Source organism: Bos indicus x Bos taurus, chromosome 14, assembly GCF_003369695.1.
Source record: "Bos indicus x Bos taurus breed Angus x Brahman F1 hybrid chromosome 14, Bos_hybrid_MaternalHap_v2.0, whole genome shotgun sequence".
NCBI classification, from domain to species: domain Eukaryota; kingdom Metazoa; phylum Chordata; class Mammalia; order Artiodactyla; family Bovidae; genus Bos; species Bos indicus x Bos taurus.
This window is the reverse complement of record NC_040089.1, coordinates 26,461,895-26,480,758: the sequence shown is the minus strand read 5'-3', so window position 1 is coordinate 26,480,758 and position 18,864 is coordinate 26,461,895. Positions and strand designations below refer to the sequence as shown.

Here is an 18,864-nt window from a genome sequence, read left to right as displayed (position 1 = left end):
ATAAACCTTTCTTACCTTAAATCATAGGATTTTCCATTCAGTTTATTTTCAGCTATTTCACTCCCCTGAGGATGAATTCTGATAACCTCATCTCTCAGTCTTACCTCACATGTGGTCTGAAGATCATGACTGTGAAATTTAAAGATAGTCTACATTCTCCAAGGTCTCCTTGTTCAAATTTTCCACAACATTTTTAAGTAAAGCATTATATTAGAATTTTGAATTTGCTCTTCCCAATCAAACTTTTTATGTGTTTAAACTTTCTCTGGTTTTGATGGCTCTCAGTCTGTGGGAAGAGAGGTAGCGGGGAATGGGATAGGAGAAGAGTGGTTTGGAATACTGTCATCATAGGTTCTTACTTTGGTTTCCATGGTTTCCTTGGCTAGCCCTTGATGTGCTCTGGGAGCCCTGTGATCCTTGTGAAATGGTATGCACAATGTTGTATGTATTTGCATATATGTAATTTCATGGGAGAGATCTCTGCATGAGCCCATGACCCAGAAATAATTAAGAACCATGGTAAAATGCTTTCAGCCATTTCTAAACACCATGCCAGAACTAATTTTCCTGCAAATACTAATAAGCTCAGTACCAGTTTTGGAGGCAGAAAGAGGTTCAAATCCTGAATTTACTTCCTATCAGTTGAGTGACCTTGGGTAAATTACTAAACTCTCTAAGCCTTAGATTCCTCATAAGATAACACAAGTGCAGTGTCTAGCAAAGTGTCAAGATCCATGGAGACACTAAGTCAACACTGAAGTCATTTCTGCCTTCCCTTCATCCTCTGCCTGTCCTTCACCTCCAACTCGTCGCTAAGAACTGTAGGAGTTAAATAAGCCCAACAAAGACACTGCCTGGAAGAAGATTAGAGTCTCTTTGTGCTAAGTCATGGGTAGTTTTGGCTTGATGAAGGCTAATGGGAGAGCTACAGTGTTATCTTAGAGGACAGAATTTTGTTCTGGGAAATAAGGGTAGATTTTACAGGACAGCCATCTAAACAGCCTCAAAGGACATTATCTTTCATGGTTACTGCTTTAAACCTAATCATTCTAAATGCTTCAACAGCCCTCTCCACTGTACTTCATTCACCTTACCCATCTCACCAGCCATTTATATTCTTGCCGGGTAACACACTTAGTACTCCCTATCTTACTTTTCTACTTGTGACCTATTTCTGACCACTTGTCAAAGCCAAAGATGACTGTTTTCTCTCTTCCATTCCATTCTGCTCCTCCTTCAAAGGTTTACTTGAAGAGTCAAAATGGAATGATTGCAAATTCACATCCTTAATCAAAGTGTGTGCAGGTAAGTGAAGAAACTTTCTTTTATATGTTGCTGTTGTTCAGTTGCTCGGTTGTATCTGCCTCTTTTCAACCCCGTGTACTGCAGCACACCCAGCTTCCCTGTCCTTCACCATCTCCCGGAGCTTGCTCAAACTTTGTATGTAGGTTAGTTTTTTAAATCAGTGGACTTAACATTAATGATAGAATGGAATCTCTGTAGGTGCGTGAATGAGAGAAACAATGAATATTAGAATAATAATAAGCTCATTTTATAAAATCATGGATTAAAAATATTACATAAACTATTTTGAATTAATACAAAATTTAAAAGCAAATTAAAAACCAAAATTGTGTTCTTAAATTACCCACTTTTCTAAGTCCTTAACAGTGGCCTGGGGAAAGGCCCTATATTGGACTCCAAGAGGTCTAAATTATAGTCTTTCTTGCCACTAACAAGCTGACCCTGAGAATTTTTGTCATATACTCAATAGATATAATAATTCCAGTTGCTAACAGAATTGCTGGCAGGTAGATGTGAGGGAACTCTGAAAAGTACGTTATTCCTGGTAGAAAGTCTACATACCAAATCTCGGTTGAATGATTTTCTGCAAATGTATCTAAGTACATTAGAAGACTGACCCTTACAGAACCACATTAATGTCAGCAATATTCTACTCTCTGCATTGCTGGGTTTTGTCAGCAGAGACTAGACCATGCAGTTACTTCAAACCCTTGCCTCCACTTATCCTTGCTATGTTCTATGTCCTGTGTGTATTGGTAGGGACCCTTATTTTGGAAAAGTCAGGATCATTATAAGAATGAGGAACCATGAGGTGAATACCTCATGTAGAGTGAAGAGAGAACCAATTACCACTCCCATGAGTACTTCAATTTATTTTAATCATTACCCATAAAGGTCTTTAAATTTTGATAAAGGGAAAACCATTTCTCTCCATTTTTGAGGACATGATAAGCTAGCTGTGTCCCAGTGGGAGGTGTGGACACACAAAACCTTCTGTCACTGATATCTTTTGTTAGAGATGGGTGCCAGGAACTATGAGATCACATTTCAACCTTCTTCCACCTCCCCTTCCTCCTGTATCAGAAAGATCCCCTAGAGAAAGGAATGACAACCCACTCCAGTATTTTGCCTGGAGAATTCCATGGACTGAGGAGCCTGGCATGCTGCAGTCCTTGGGGTCTCAAAGAGTCTGGACATGACTGAGTGACTAACACTATCCTCCTGTATACTCTTTATCTCTGCATCTAGCGATCTCATTATCAGAATTTTCAACCCGTGGAGTGAGAGAGGAAAACGATATCAAAGAATCACATTTTCACTTCTAAAATGGAGAAAATAGAAGTCTATTTTTTCCAGCTTTTTGATTTAAAAAAGTTATTAAAAGAATAAATCTTTTCTTTCAAAATTGAGATTACCTCTAAAGACTCACATTTAAAAATCTGCAAGGTTAATTTAGATTTGCCCAAGAATCATTGCTGCACTTCTACTCTTTTAAATTTCTCAATTTAAGGAATCTGGGGATCAATTCTCAACAATTTCTTCAAATAAATAGATTATTAAAAACTACAGTATAACCTTAAAACAGCAATAAACATTTATTCTCACACAAGGTTTGTGCATCAGAAATCTAGGAGCAGCTTAGCTCAGTGGCCCTGGCTTGGAGGTCTCTCTGCTGCTGCTGCTGCTAAGTTGCTTCAGTCGTGTCTGACTCTGTGTGACCCCATAGACAACAGCGCACCAGGCTTTCCCGTCCCTGGGATTCTCCAGGCAAGAACACTGGAGTGGGTTGCCATTTCCTTCTCCAGTGCATGAAAGTGAAAAGTCAAAGTGAAGTCGCTCAGTCGTGTCCAACCCTCAGTGACCCCATGGACTGCAGCCTTCCAGGCTCCTCCATCCATGGGATTTTCCAGGCAAGAGTACTGGAGTGGTATGCCATTGCCTTCTCTGGGAGGTCTCTCACGGGGTTGCATTTAATCTCTCAGCCAGAGCTGTAGCCTGCAGACACCTGAAGGCTTGACTAGGGCTGGATGGTTTATTTCCAAGGTGGCTCACGCACATGACTGAGGCCTTAGTTCTTTACAGTGTGGACCTCCCAGAGAACTGCTTAGTATCTTCGTGACACAGAAGCTGATTTCTCCCAGTGGGTGAGAGGTGAGAGAGTGACCAGGAGGCCAAACCCTCAGTATCTTTTATGACCTATCCTTGAAAATCACTTCTGCTGTATCCTAGTTGCTCAAATGAACAGCTGGACATTTGGGTCTGGAGCTTGGGGGAGTGGTCTGAGCTCCAGGCAGAAATAACCATATAGCTGGTATGGTTATTGTGGCCAAATGTTTTTTCAAGTGTCTGGTAGAGACTTTTGGTTCTTCTATTTTTGTTTTTAAACCTCTTAATGCGTTTATTTTAAACTTTTTTTTGGACATTAAGTTTCCCTCTCAACAAAAAAGTATTGGTTGTCCCATCCCCTCCCCCATCCCCACTGGCCAGATCAGTCCCTGCTGCAAGGGCACTTCTGTTGCCCCTGAAATCTGGAAATAAATATCGAAAGAAATGGCATCAAGTCTTCATGTTGAGCGATGGCACGAATTGGGCCCCAGAAACCTGTCATGCAGAGTGTTACCAGATCTGGACAGCCTCGAGGTGGCGTGGAGAATGTGGGGGCTTGTTGCTGTGGTCACCTGTCCCTGGGCCCGGGGGCCGCGCCAAGTCCCACCAGATGGCTGGCTGCGCGGAGGCCGCCTGCAACCTGTCCAGGAAGTTATCCAGGGCTGGGATGCCTTCCTTCAGGCGTTTGTGCTTGCGCGTCTCCACCACCACTTGACTGGGGCAGCTGGTGTTGTTGAAGGGGTCCCCCAGAACACACACTGGGGGAAGGCCTGGCCGCCCATGTTGGACCTCCGGTCAGTAGTGAAGCCAAAGGACTCATTAACAGGCAGGTAGGCCTTCACGACAAACATGGTGCCAGCCAGCTGGGTCTCCTCGAAGACGTGGCCCAGCTTCCTGTTCAGGACACCATCAGATCAGATCAGATCAGATCAGTCGCTCAGTCGTGTCTGACTCTGCGACCCCATGAATCGCAGCACGCCAGGCCTCCCTGTTCATCACCAACTCCCGGAGTTCACTCAGACTCACGTCCATTGAGTCAGTGATGCCATCCAGCCATCTCATCCTCTGTCGTCCCCTTCTCCTCTTGCCCCCAATCCCTCCCAGCATCAGAGTTTTTTCCAATGAGTCAACTCTTCGCATGAGGTGGCCAAAGTATTGGAGTTTCAGCTTTAGCATCATTCCTTCCAAAGAAATCCCAGGACTGATCTCCTTCAGAATGGACTGATTGGATCTCCTTGCAGTCCAAGGGACTCTCAAGAGTCTTCTCCAACACCAAAGTTCAAAAGCATCAATTCTTCCACTTGTTCTGGACACTGGATCTCCACAAGGTAGATGGGCTCCACGAGCCGGGGCTGGGCGGTCAGCACACGGGCGTACAGGCAGTGCCGGGCCATGGGGATGCTCTGGTCACCCCCACAGTGGGTGACATTGGTATGCAGTGTCACATCATGAACGTCAAAGCACACACCCCACATGTACTTCTCGCACAGCGCCCCCTCCTTGGTGGCCCACTGGAAGCCAGCCACCACACTATCCTTGATTTCATTGAGGTATTGCATGCCCCTGGTGATGTCCGTGAGGATGCTGGTGCCCATGCCATCAGGGCCAAAGCACCAGGTCTTGCGGGTTTGGCCACATCCCACTTATAATTCTCGGCCAGGTAGCGGGCCCCCTGCTTGAGCTACTGGTGGGCAGACCTTGTCGATGTCCTCGGCTAGGCCATCAGGGAAGGGCTGTGCCTTCATATAAAGCCTATTGTGCTTGTTGGGGACCTTGGACAGGCAGAGCACGTTTGACTCCTTGCTGACAGTCTCCTAGTACGAGACAACTGGGTCAGATTTCTCTTGATGGGGATGCAGGCATGATCCTCCTCCCCATCCTTGAGGCAGATTTCCAAGTGCAATTCCCCAGCCCCCAATGATGATGTGCTCCCTGGACTCCTCAATGATACACTGCATCATGGGGTCCGACTTGGCCAGCTGCTTCAGGCCCTCCACCAGCTTGGGCAGGTCTGCTGGGTTCTTTGCCTCCACAATGACCCTGACAACAGGGCTCACACTGAACTTCATTGCCCGTGTGTTGTGGCTATGCTCAAAGGTGGTGATGGTGTCGGTCTTCACCAGGAACTGATCCACGCCCACCAGGCCCATGATGTTGCCACAAGGCACATCCTCAACGGGCTCCACATAACAGCCCATCATCAGGATTGTCCTCTGGATTGGCTTCAGGTACAGGTCCTCCTTCTCCATGGAGTTGGGTCCCATGATGCAGACCGTCAGGCCAGTGTACACCACCCCTGAGAAGACCTGGCCAAAGGCATAGAACTGACCTTTGTCAGAGGTTGACACCATTTTGGAAGGTATATCATGAGAGGGCCTTTGGGATCACAGCTTTTAGTGCCCATGGCTGCCTCCTCACCTGGGGGCCCCTCGTACAGGAGCTCACAGTGGTACTTCTGGGCCATCACAGGGGAGGGCAGATGGATGGTGATCATTTGCAGCAGGGTGTCCCCAGCAGACAGCCAGCGGCGCATCACAGCCTTCAGAAGTGATTTGCCCTCCTTATCCTTATCTTCACTGTCCCACTTGATGTCCAGTTTTTCAATTAGTTTTGCCGTCTCCTCTTTCTTGAAGTTCATGATTGCATCAGACACCTTGAAGATGGGGTCCAGGATGAGCTGGTAGAATGTTAGCAGCAGCTTCTTGTCATTGGGTTGTTGGCTGACTTGCTGAACTTGCTGGTGGGTGGATCAAAGTACCAGTCTCCCCACAGCTTTTTCATTATGTCCTCCACTTTCTTGGCCCACTCAGCAGGCCCCAGCTGGCCTTCGCCCTTGGCAACAAACTTGGCCACATACAACTCTGCAAACTACTTCAGGGTAAAGGCCCAACTGTGGAGACCAGACCCGAAGCCAACAGTACTGAGGACAGGGTTGATTATGACACTGCCCATGGGGCCGCTCTCGCCCTTGCCATAGGTGGAGACAATGACGTTGATGTTCTCCGCAATGTGCTGGAAGGGCTTGTAGAGCTCCTTGGGCTCCTGCTGCAGTTCAGCAGGGCCGGGTCCATCTTGTTCATCATCAGCACTGGCTTGACGCCCTTGGTGACAGCCTGGCACAGCACCATCTGTGTTTGCACACACATGCCCGACATGCAGTCCACCATCACCAAGGTGCTGTCGGTGACATGGAGCGCAGCTGTCACCTCTGAGGAGAAGTCTACATGCCCAGGGGAGTTGATGAGGTTAATGAGGAAGCCAGAGCCATCCCTGCTCTGCTTGATGAAATTCAAGTTGTTCTCTGAAGGCTTGTAGAAAAGGAAGATGGCCATTGACTTGATGCTGATGCAACGCTCCTGCTCATCCTTCCGGGTGTTAGTGAAACAGGTCTCCCCAGACCGGGCAGAGGCGATGACACCCGCCTTGCACATCAGGAAGTCCGTCAGAGTGGACTTGGCATGGTTCACGTGGGTGATGAAGGCCATGTTCCTGATGTTGGCCTTCTTGTCCATGATGGGCCGGATCTGGTTTACTGTGAAGTTCACCATGTTGGTGGATGGTGGTGGTTTCTCCCAGGCAGATCCAAGTGAGCTAGTTCATGCCGAGGAAGGTGACGATGATGTTAGAAGAGAACCAGGTCTTCTATTATATGTTATCTATATGTATACTCTGTGTATCTATTAAGTATCTGACAATTATTGTTAAACTTCACATACATCTAATGCAATTGAAAATGTGTAACAAACCACCCAAATCATCTAATCTTAACAAATCTGGTAGCTTTTAATTTATGTATTTTTATTTTTTGCATTTTACCCTGAGAGTTTTATTTTAAATTGGAGTATAATTGACTTTCAATGTTGTGTTAGTTCTTGGTGTGCAGCAAAGTGGTTCAGTTATACATACATATGTTCTTTTTCAGATTCTTTTTCCTTACAAGTTATTACAAATATTAATATAGTTCCCTGTTCTAAATAGTTCCTTGTTGGTTATCTGTTTTACACATAGTAGTATGTATATGTTAATCCCACTGATACTATTTTTTTATTTAAATATTTATTTAAAGAAAAACAATAATAATCAGAAATGAAAAAAATGTGAGAAAGTGAGAATTCTTTTGTAAAACTTGAAAGGGAAAATTGATTTTTACAAAGATAGTGAAATGAGTATCATAATGCTTTAATATATACAAACTCTTTAACCTAAATTTCAAAGTTCTGATAATATAGCTAAAAAATACAAAATAAATATACAGAGAAAAAAATTTTTTGATAGAAAAAGAGACTGAGGCTTAAAGAGACTAAGTAATTTCTCGTATCATGATAGCTAGTAAGTGACAGTGCTGGGGGAAGCTGCTTGTGTGGGTCTAATGAGAGTTCTGACCTCCGCATACAAATTTAGAAGTCATTAGCATATAACACGTAAGAAAAACATATTTGTCCTCCACAAGGAATTGATGAAAGCTTTATGTCCATGAAAAAGGGTTATATTCACTGTCCCAAGAGAACTCACAGGATGGTATATATAGTAAATCAGGCTTAGAAACCTGATTTCTCTGCACATCAAGAGTGAATCCATCTTTCAGAAATGGCTCACATTAACCTAGTTTATGAATCTGATTTTTAAAAGTAGAATGTCAATTGCAACGAGAAATCACTCTCCCAGAGATGGGAATACATAAAATTAATGCCACTAATTTTTTCTTATCCTAGACAAAGAGTGAAATGTATGGAAATATTTGATGACTTTAAGCAGAGGGAACATCAAACATTCATCTTATGTTTGGGATGGCCTTTCTGGGGACAAGAATCTGTGACTCCTAGTGCCTTTCATTCCCTCACTCATTTCATCAGCCCAACTATACCCTGATGTCTCATTCTGATCGGAAAGCTGTATCTGTTTGGCCTCCAAAAGCATTTGTAAACCTGGTCCAATGGCCTTTTGCCTGGGTGCTCAGTCTCTCAGTTGTGTCCAACTCTTTTCAACCCTAATGGCCTTACTCAAGTACCAAATACTTAGATGAGTAAAAAACTCCCCTAAGTAACGTTTCAGTGAAAGTGAAAGTGTAGTTGCTCAGTCGTGTCTGACTCTTTGCCACCCCATGGACTGTAGCCCTCCAGGCTCCTCTGTCCATGGAATTCTCCAGGTGAGAATACTGGAGTGGGTTGCCATTCCCTTCTGCAGGGGATCTTCCCAACCGAGGGATCAAACCTGGGTCTCCTGTACTGAAGGCAGATTCTTTATCTTCTGAGCCACCAGGGAAGCTATAATATTTCAACAGAGAATATCAATTTTTATCTCCAAGATTTTCATTTTTTGAGCCTCTAAGACGGACTAATCCTCCTTCTGATGGACTTAGCCAATTCAATCAAATTATCATCAAGTTCTGTCCCCAGGATTCAACCTGTATTTTTAAGTCTCTCCTGTAACTTCCTTTTGCAGTATATTAAGCCCCCAACTCATTAATTACCTGCCATCTGACCTACCAAAGACATGATCCCGTCTCTGCTTGAGTTCCTTAGTCTGTAGAATGGGAAAAATAGTATCAGAGTCATAGGGTGACCGCGCAGTGCCTTGTTCATGTGAAACTACCTGTGTGTTATCACCGCATGGTTGTCATCATTGTTAACATGTTGAATCGTTAACATTAATTCTCAGGGCACAAACTTACACCTAAGTTCTTAGGTGAATCCTTGCTGTAAAACCCAATGGTTGTAATGTCAGTCATATGTAGTTCTGATGCTAAGAAAAAAATGGCACAGTGGGCTGTGTAACTTGAGCTTCAAAACTGAACTGAAAAGCAGTAATCAGAAAGATTTTTAAAATTAGGAAACATGGTGTTTTGGTGTTTTCATTTTTCTTTTAGCAGTAGATCCCATTAGTATTCAAGTAAAGTTCGTGGATAACTGCTCAGAATAATGCTTTAAAAGGTACAAAAAAAATAAGGATTACAGAAAAAAATTATATTAGAATTATATTAAAATATTCCCCAAATAAATTTCTGTTAGAGTAATATGTGCACTTCTTTATGACTATATTAAAAACCAAGATCTAAGAAGAGATCTAATAATGACCATAATTCAGCAGTTGGGATGTATGTAAATGATACAAGATATTTGTATCGATTGTACTGTTAGATGACAACATGCATATTCCTGTTAGCAACAAAGCCATAGATACTGCTAATATACCACAGTGTTGGCAACAATCATAACTGAATAAAATGTTGAATTTCAACTACAGTTAATACAAATAAAGATCCCCTCATCCAAGGGGCATGTTCTTTACAGAGAGACAGCAGGACCTAAGAGCCTAAGAAAGATATTATATCAGGTAGGTTACTTGCTGTGGTAAACAACAGAAAATCCAACATTTTGAGATTTATTATTGACTTAAGGAATACAGGTGATTTATAGCCCTCGCTCAACAGAAAAACTCCAGAGAGGAGCGAAAAGTTCTACATGAAAATTTCCAGGGTAAAAAAATCTATTTCTTCCAGATGTACTCTCTCCAGAGAGCTCCCTAGCAAACCTCCGTTTACACTTCATTGACCCACACTGCATACTTATTCCTGGACCATGCCCCGTGGCAGAGAAATTCCATTCCATTGGCTTACCAACCACTGGGTGAGTTCCTGAACAGTCATTCACAGGAAGCACCGTGCTCCCTCTGAACCAGTTGCTCAAGCAGAGCTTTGGCATTCAGGTGTGTGTGGGGCATTTGAGGTTGCTAGAACAACTGCAAGAGGAAGTTAGGGGTGCAGAACACCCCAAGATGCCTGGGACAGTTCTGCAAAGAGTTGCCCAGCCCCAGATACCATTGTGTTCGAGCTAAGAAATACTGCTGTAGATACCACCCTTGAATGTCACTGGCTTCTTATGGAGCTGTGGTATAATAAGAAATACTTTTGGTTTGTCTCCATTCGTGGCACATAGCTCCTAAAACCCTTGGAATTTCCTGAGTGATCAGAGAGTCCTTTGTTATTCATGTGTGTGTGTGTGTGTGTGTGTGTGTGTGTGTGTATGTGCTTAGTCACGCACACACTCTTTGGCACCCCATGCGATTCTTTGCCACCCCATGGACTGCAGCCTGCCAGGCTCCTTTGTCCATGGGGATTCTCCAGGCAAGAATACCGGAGTGGGTTGCCATGCCCTCCTCCAGGGGATCTTCCCAACAAGGATTGAACCCAAGTCTCCTGCATTGCAGGCAGATTTTTTACCATCAGAGCCACCAGGGAAGCTGTTGTTATTCATAAAGAACTCCTTTTTTGATCCCCTGGGATTTTAAGCTAATGCGATGACTTAAAGCTGTGTCCCTACATAGCTTCAGAATTGGGCTGGTCACCAGAAAGACTGAGTGGTTAGAATGGTTAGAACTTTCAGGCCCACTCACAAATCTCTAGGAAAGGGAGGGGGTGCTGCAGATTAAGTTCTATATAAATTTTTGTTGTTGTTGTTAATTTTCTTTGGAATAGAGATTGCTTTACAAAGTTGTATTAGTTTCTGCTGTGCAGCAAAGTGAATCAGCTGTATGCATACAGGTACGTGTGCATATGCTCAGTCGCTCAGTCTTTGCAACCCCATGGACTGTAGCCCCCCCATGGGATTTCCCAGGCAAGAATACTGGAGTCGGTTGCCATTTCATTCTCCAGGGGATCTTCCCAGCCCAGGGATTGAACCCATATCTCTTGCATTTCCTGCATTGGCAGGTGCATTCTTTACCAATGTGCCACCTGGGAAGCATACATATATCCACTTTTTTGGGAGTCTCCTTCCCATTTAGGGCACCACAGAGCATTGAGTAGAGATCACTGTGCTATATAGTAGACTCTGATTAGTCATTTATTTTACACATGAAGTGAAGTGAAGTGAAAATCGCTCAGTTGTGTCTGACTTTTTGCGACCCCGTGGACTATACAGTCCATGGAATTCTCCAGGCCAGAATACTGGAGTGGATAGCCTTTCTCTTCTCAAGGGGATCTTCCCAACCCAAGGATCAAACCCAGGTCTCCTGCATTGCAGGCAGATTCTTTACCAGCTGAGCCACCAGGGAAGATTTTATACATAGTAGTAGTTGCTGCTGCTGTGGCTATTAAGTCACTTCAGTCGTGTCCAACTGTGTGCAACCCCATAGACGGAAGCCCACCAGGCTCCCACATCCCTGGGATTCTCCAGGCAAGAACACTGGAGTGGGTTGCCATTTCCTTCTCCAATGCATGAAAGTAAAAAGTGAAAGTGAAGTTGCTCAGTTGTGTCTGACTCTTCGCGACCCCATGGACTGCAGCCCACCAGGCTCCTCCGCCCATGGGATTTTCCAGGCAAGAGTACTGGAGTTGGGTGCCATTGCCTTCTCCGACACAGTATTAGTAATAGTATATATATGTCAATCCCAACCTTTTGAACAATGAGACATTGATGAGCTTCTGGGTTGGTGAACACATGGAGATGCTGGGAGGGTAGGGCACGGAGAGCATGCCCCTTTTTCATCCGGCTGTTCCTGAGTAGCATCCTTTTATAAAAGCCAGGTAAATGTTAAGTAAATGTTTCTCTGAGCTTTGTGAGTCATTCTAAAAATTATCAGACGCAAGGACCCCTTGGCTTTCTGGGAACTCGTTTATGACTGGTGGGTCAGCAGGAGGCCCCTGGACTTGAGATTGGCGGTAATTCAAGTGGGGAAATCTGGTGGGACTGAGCTGTTAACCTTGGGATGTAATGCTTTCTCCAAGTTCAGTTCAGTTCAGTCGCTCAGTCGTGTCCAATTCTTTTTGACCCCATGGACTGCAGAATACCAGGCTTCCCTGTCCATCAAGTAGAGAGAATCAAAAGTGTAAGTGTTACCCCTCAGCCTTGTCTGATTCTTTGTGACCCCATGGGCTGTAACCTGCCAGGCTTTTCTGTCCGTGGAATTTCCCAGTTAAGATAGAGTCAGAATTAAATTTGTAGGACATCCAGTTGATTATCCACTGTACCTTGTAGAATTGCTCAGAGGTGATGGAGACCACTTTGGAGGGGGAGGTATGGATATCTGAGCAAGAGTGTGGAAAGAATGGTTAAATGGGTTCAGGGAAGATAACTGACTACAGCTGCTACAGATATTATAGATTTCAGAAGCAGAGAGCCTGGGGTTTAAATCCTGGTTCTGCTTCTCCAGCACTGTGTGATCTTGAGCAAGTTAATGAATGTTTAAAAGCTGTATTTTCTTTAATAAGTAAAAATGGAATAGTAAAACCTACCTCTGAGATTTCTGAGAGGATTGATTAGAGAATGTATGCAAGTCTGTCAAACGTCCTGGTCCCTGGAAGGGATGCCATAGAGTGTCAGCTTCCTTTCTCCCTGCTCTTATATGCCTGAATTTCCAGGATAGCTATCTGATAGGATCCAAAGGGATCAATGCCTTGCTGTTTCCAGCAAATGTTTTCAAGGTGCTAAGATCTTCTAATGAGAGCACGAGCTGTCATTTAAACCATTAGATTAGGAACATTACAGATGGTCCCAGCACAATGTGTTCAATGTCACAGATGGCTCATAACAGCAAGTCAGTAGTAATAAGCAAGAAGACACATATCAGTTTTAGCTCTGGGCTTTCAACTGCTTCTTAAATATACTAGTACTGTATAAAATAAATAAAATATGTATGCACATGTATGTTTAACTTTCTGTATACTTCACTTTTAATTATTTTTTTATTATTACTATTATTTTTTGGCTGGGCTATGTGGCTCATGGGATCTTAGTTCTCCAAGCAGGGGTTGAAGCCAGGCCACAGCAGTGAAAGCTCTGAGTATAACTACTGGAACGCCAAGGAATTCCCTCTATATGTTTCATAATCAGGTGAAGATGCATAGGAAAATGATCTTGGTTCCATTTTATTTTTAATTGGAGGATAATTGCTTTACAATGTTACACTGGTTTCTGCCGTACAACAACATGAATCAGCTGTAAGTATAGCATTCCCGTTTTGAAGGCATCTTCTTTCCTTCAAACAGAAGTCTTTGTGCACGCTGCAGCCTGACCTCCCTGTCTGGAAGAGAACCCTTATTTTTCTTTCAGAGTCCACGTGAATGATCAGTTCCTCTGGGAAGTCCTTCTGATTTTCCAGACTAGGTAGGAGCTTCTGTTTTTGTTCTCATAGCCTCGCATGAGTATTTAAACCACGACTACATTCAGTGGTTTAAATACTCACAGGCTATTATTTCCCATGATTCTTTGGGTTGATCCGGTGGTTCTTCTGCTTTATGACACTTTGACTGTAGTGCAGAGATAGCTGGAAGGTCCCGAGGCCGGCCTATCACGCTGGACACCAGCTGGGAGCTCAGTTGGAGTTGTTGATCAAGGCCCTTGGTGATTCTCCGTAGGGACCGTGCATTTCCAGAATGGCAACTGGATTCTAAGAAAGTGCATTCTAAGAGGCCCAGTCCCATTGAGCAAGTACTCATCAAACCCCTGCTGGTTCCATGTATATAATGTCCCAACAGTCACAGTTAATTATGTGGCCAAACCAATGTCAACATGGAAGAAGTCTGCACAAAGTTCGGTTCACTGGGGGCGGAAGTCTGCCACATCCAGTGAAACTTTCCTTCGTAGGACTCATCATTGTTTGCAATCATGTATATATGTATATGCCAATTATTGTGGAACAGAACCTTAAATGCAATTGAAATGATTTGCTGAAGCACATGCATGCATGGATTCTCAGTCACTTCAGTCATGTCCCACTCTTTTTGACCCTATGGCCTAGCCTACCAGGCTCCTCTGTCCATGGGAGTCTCCAGGCAAGAACACTGGAGTGGGTTGCCTTTTGCTCCTCCAGGGGATCTTCCCGATCCAGGGATTGAACTCATGTCTGCTGTGTTTCCTGCACTGTAGGCAGATTCTTTACAGCTGAGCCACCAGGGAAGCCCTGCAGAAGTCCAAGTGACTGAGAAACTAAAAGGCGGTGCCACCGTGCAGGTCTTACAAAAGGGATTGGTCCTGTCCACTGTTAGCTGGTCACCTCCCACCACACTATTTCGAGGATAATTGTAGGTATTCTGTGTTCCCTCTCATCTCAAGCCAAGGGAAAAGGATTTCAAAATTTATTTGGAGAACTTAACGTGTGATCCTTGAATTTTGATGCACCATTCCTGTGAGCATCCCAGTGCCTGCAAGCACCGGGATTGTTTGTGGGCGTCAGACCCTACAAGGGGATTGGCTCAGGATTGTCCCGCCAGGCAGCCCCTCTGAATAAAGGAATCTGTATATGTCCTTGACAGACACCCAATGATGTTTTCTACCAAAAGACATTAGCTGCATTTATCAAGTGCTTCTCATTCCAGGATATCACATACATTCTTTTCTAATGTGTAGGACAACCCTGCAAGGTATGTAGATTTTATTCATGTTTTACAGATGAGAAAGCAAATTGAGATTGAAATACATGCCACCATCATATAGCTGATAAATACCAGAGCTGTGTTTCCACCCTAGGTCTGTCTGTCTTCGAAATTCCAGTCCTTTCACCAGCGCCCCACTGTCACAGTTCAGGCAGACTAGGAGAAGACAGCCCACATGCAGCAATGAAGACCCAGTGTGCTGGGTCTTCTCCAGTTGTGGTGAGCAGGGGCTACTCTCTAGCTGTGGTGGCTCCTCATTGCGATGGCTTCTCTTGTTGCAGAGCACGGGCTTTACGTGTGTGGGCTCAGTAGTTGCGGTGTGCGGGCTTAGTTGCCCCGAGGCAGGCGGGATCTTCCCAGACCAGGGACCAAACCTGTGTCCCCTGCTTTGGCAGGCTGATTCTTCACCACTGGGTCATCAGGGAGGTCTGGCACATGTCTTCAAAGGCTGACATGGAGGACAAGTTTGGGGTATATTTGATAGGGATCAGTGCCTATAAAAAGAAGGGGGTGGAAGCAGCGTTGGGCAGATGGAGAAGCTGCAGTGCAGGCATCAGGACCATGTAGCAGCTTGGACACGTAGTGCACACTGTGTGCCGTCCTTCTGGCTGGAAGACTGGACCTGATACCTCTGCCTTACGCAGGCACAGGATGCGCGTTGCCCCCACGTGATAGTTAATTTTGTCAACTTGATGGGGACATGGGGAGCTCACATACTTGGCTAAATGTTATTTCGGGATGTGTCTGTGGGGGTGTTTCTGGATGACATTAGCGTTTGAACTGGTAGAGTAAGTGAAGCAGATTGCCTTCCCCATGTGGGTGGGCATCGTCCCATCAATTGAGGACCCGAATAGAGCAAAGGTGTGGGTGAGGGGTGGATTTGAGGTCTCTGCCTGGTGGTGAAGCTGGGATATTGGTCTTGCGTACTTGGACTGGGACTTACATCATCACCTCTTCTGGTTCCCAGACCTTGTGATTTGGACTAGAATTGACACCGCTGTTTTTCCTGCTTGCAGATGGCAGATCATGGGGTTCTCATCATGTGAGCCAATGTCTTGTAATAAGTCAATCTCTCTCTGTGTAATTTCTGTCTTTTTCAGGGCTTTCCTGGTGGCTCAGTGGTAAAGAATCTGCCTGCTAATGCAGGAGACACGGGTTTGATTCCTGGTCTGGGAAGATCCCCTGAAGAAGGAAATGGCAACCCACTCCAGTATTCTTGTATTCTTCCCTGGAGAATCCCCATGGACACAGGAGGGTCCCAAAAGAGTCAGACACAACTTAGCGATTGAACAAAAACAACAATCTTTTTCTATCTCTGTAACCTATTGACTCTGTTACTCTAGAGAACTCTAATACACCCAGGAAACACCTGTCCACAGGCAGGGTTCTCTCTGCAGCTGAGACCAGCCCCAAAGTGCCCGACAAGGGGTGTTATCTGCTATCTGCACACCCCACAGCTGGCAGCTCGTCCTTCCTGCACTTGGCAGCACATCTCCACGTCTACCACACATCTGAGCTATTCATTTGTGGCATTTTTATTTTTTGACTTAAAATTATACCTTATTAGCATTTATGTTTTAACAAAAATTATCTTGACATTCATTTACTATTTTATCAGATTTGAACAAGTGATTTAAAATCTGACTGCTGGTTAAATTATAACTTTCATGTTATGTATATTTTATAACAGTAAAATAATCTATAACTCCTACATATTACCTATATGAGAGTTTAGATTCCTTATCATGGTCCATGAAACCTATCAGAGTCAGATCTGAAACTACATTTACAAGCTTCTACTGTTGATCAGTCTTGCCCCATTCTCAGCCTCCCTTCCCTGACTGCTCCTGCTTCTGGACAATGCTTCAGTGATATTCAACTTTTCACTGATCCCCAAACAGTCCATCTTCTTCATCTAATTAGCCTTTTTACACAGCCTAGATTATTTGCATTATGCTTCCCTGACTTCCCTGCCTGATGATATCCTACTAATACCATTCAAGACAAAACATAAAGGGGGCTTCCCTAGTGACCCAGAGGTAGAAAGTCTGCCTGCCAATGCAGGAGACATGGGTTTGATCCCTGGTCTGGGAAGATCCCACATGCTGACGGGCAACTAAGCCTGTGCGCCAAAACCAGTGAGCCCGGGAACTGCAACTTCTAAGCCCATACTCCCCAACTACTGAAGCCCACACCCTAGAGCCTGTGCTGTACAACAAGAGAAGCCACCTCAATGAGAAGCCCATGCACCGCCACTACAGAGAGGCCCACCACAACCAGAGAAAAGCCCGCACAGCAATGAAGACCCAGCACAGGTGAAAATAAAAATAAATAAAATTACATCAATAAGACAAAATATAAATATTATTTGACTCTTGGCAAATTTTCTATATCCTTGTGCTTTTCTGTTATGTAGCTTCTAAGTATTCTTGACTTACATATACATGCATGTGTATGATTGCATTACACATACATGTCACATCATTGCATTGTGGCAGGATGGTTTTGGCTGCAAGGAGTAGAAAAATAGAGAGGTTTTGCTTTTCTATTGGTTCCATCCCTTTTAACCAATGATTCTATTTAATGTAAACATTGGATATCTAGTGGCTACGTGACACAGTTTGGCACCCTCCGTCTAAGGTCATCTTCAGTGAAATCTGGCAAATGTCGGTAAGGCACCATGTTCCATCCTGTGTAGCATATGAAGAGCCTAGGAAGTCAAGATGAATGAGGCAGGGAGGAGTCCAGACAACCGAGCAGTGAGCCAGGTGACTGTGTCACAGAGATACAGGATTGCTGCCCTGTGCAGGGAATTAACCGCTGCTTCTCATCTGAGAAGCAAGAGGGATGGGGGGAGGATTCCAGGTGGAAGGAACACAAGTAAGGCATGGAACAGGAGTTCAGGCTGCGGTTGGGGATGATGAAACCTTTGGCTAGAGCACAGAGCATATGCAGGTGGGCACCAAGCAAAACCACTCAACAGAAATCTGGGGCGGCATGGTGGAAAGCATTGTTTAGAGGGAGCTGAGTCATTGAGGCTTTTGAACAGCACTGAGGCTTACTCCCAGTCCTGCTCCATGACTGTCTCCCAGGGAGCATCATGTCAGCCCTTGACTGCATGGGCATCTTATTCTCATTCTTTCTTGACAGCAAAGCCTCCTTTTAAAATAAAAAACGAAACAAATAAACCAAAAAAGCCCTGTCCTTGAACTGAATCTCTTTCTAATAACTTTCTCCTAAACAACCAAGCCCATGAGAGCAGGCCAGAATCTCTGTGTCGGAATCCCTTGCTTTTCTGTGTGTTTTTATTTTTGAACGGGGGCCTCAGCTGATGGCTTGGGGGTTCCCAGGTGGCCCTAGTGTTAAAGAACCTGACTGCCAATGCAGGAGATGTAAGAGACGTGGGCTCAATCCTTGGGTCAGGACGATCCCTTGGAGGAGGGCATGGCAACCCACTCCAATATTCCTGCCTGGAGAATCCCAAGGACACAGAAGCCTGGCAGGCTACAGTCCACAGGGTCGCAAAGAGTTGGACACGACTAAAGTGACTTAGCATGCATACACTGTGGCTTGTGGATGTTTATTTGCCCCACAAGAGGTTGAGCCAAAACCCTCGGCAATGAAAGCCTGGAGTTCTAACCACTGGACCACCAGGCGGTTCCCACTCCCACTTCTGTTATAGCTATATATCTATCGATTATCTATGCGTGTGTCGTTAGTCACTCAGTGGTGTCTGACTCTTCATGACCCGATGGACTGCAGCCTGGAATTTTCCAAGCAAGAATACTGGAGTGGGTTGCCATGTCCTTCTCCAGGGGATCTTCCCAACCCAGGGATTAAGCCTAGGTCTTCTGCGTTGCAGGTGGATTCTTTACCGTCTGAGCCACCAGGGAAGGTGGCAGATTATCTATCTATTTATATACCCCCCCCCTCACACACACACACGTGCACGCGTGCGCACACACACATCCTACTGGTTCTGCTTTCCCTCTCCATTTCCTTCTCCAGGGGATTTTCCCTTTCTCTGGACAGCCTGAACCAACAGCAGGGGATCTCAAATTCCAGGTGTGTTAGACTCACGG

General features: G+C 44.8%; 1 pseudogene; it reads right to left on the bottom strand.

Moving 5' to 3' along the window:
* Positions 1 to 3,711: 3,711 nt before the first annotated feature.
* On the bottom strand, positions 3,712 to 7,199 carry LOC113904201 (annotated as a pseudogene).
* Positions 7,200 to 18,864: the final 11,665 nt, after the last annotated feature.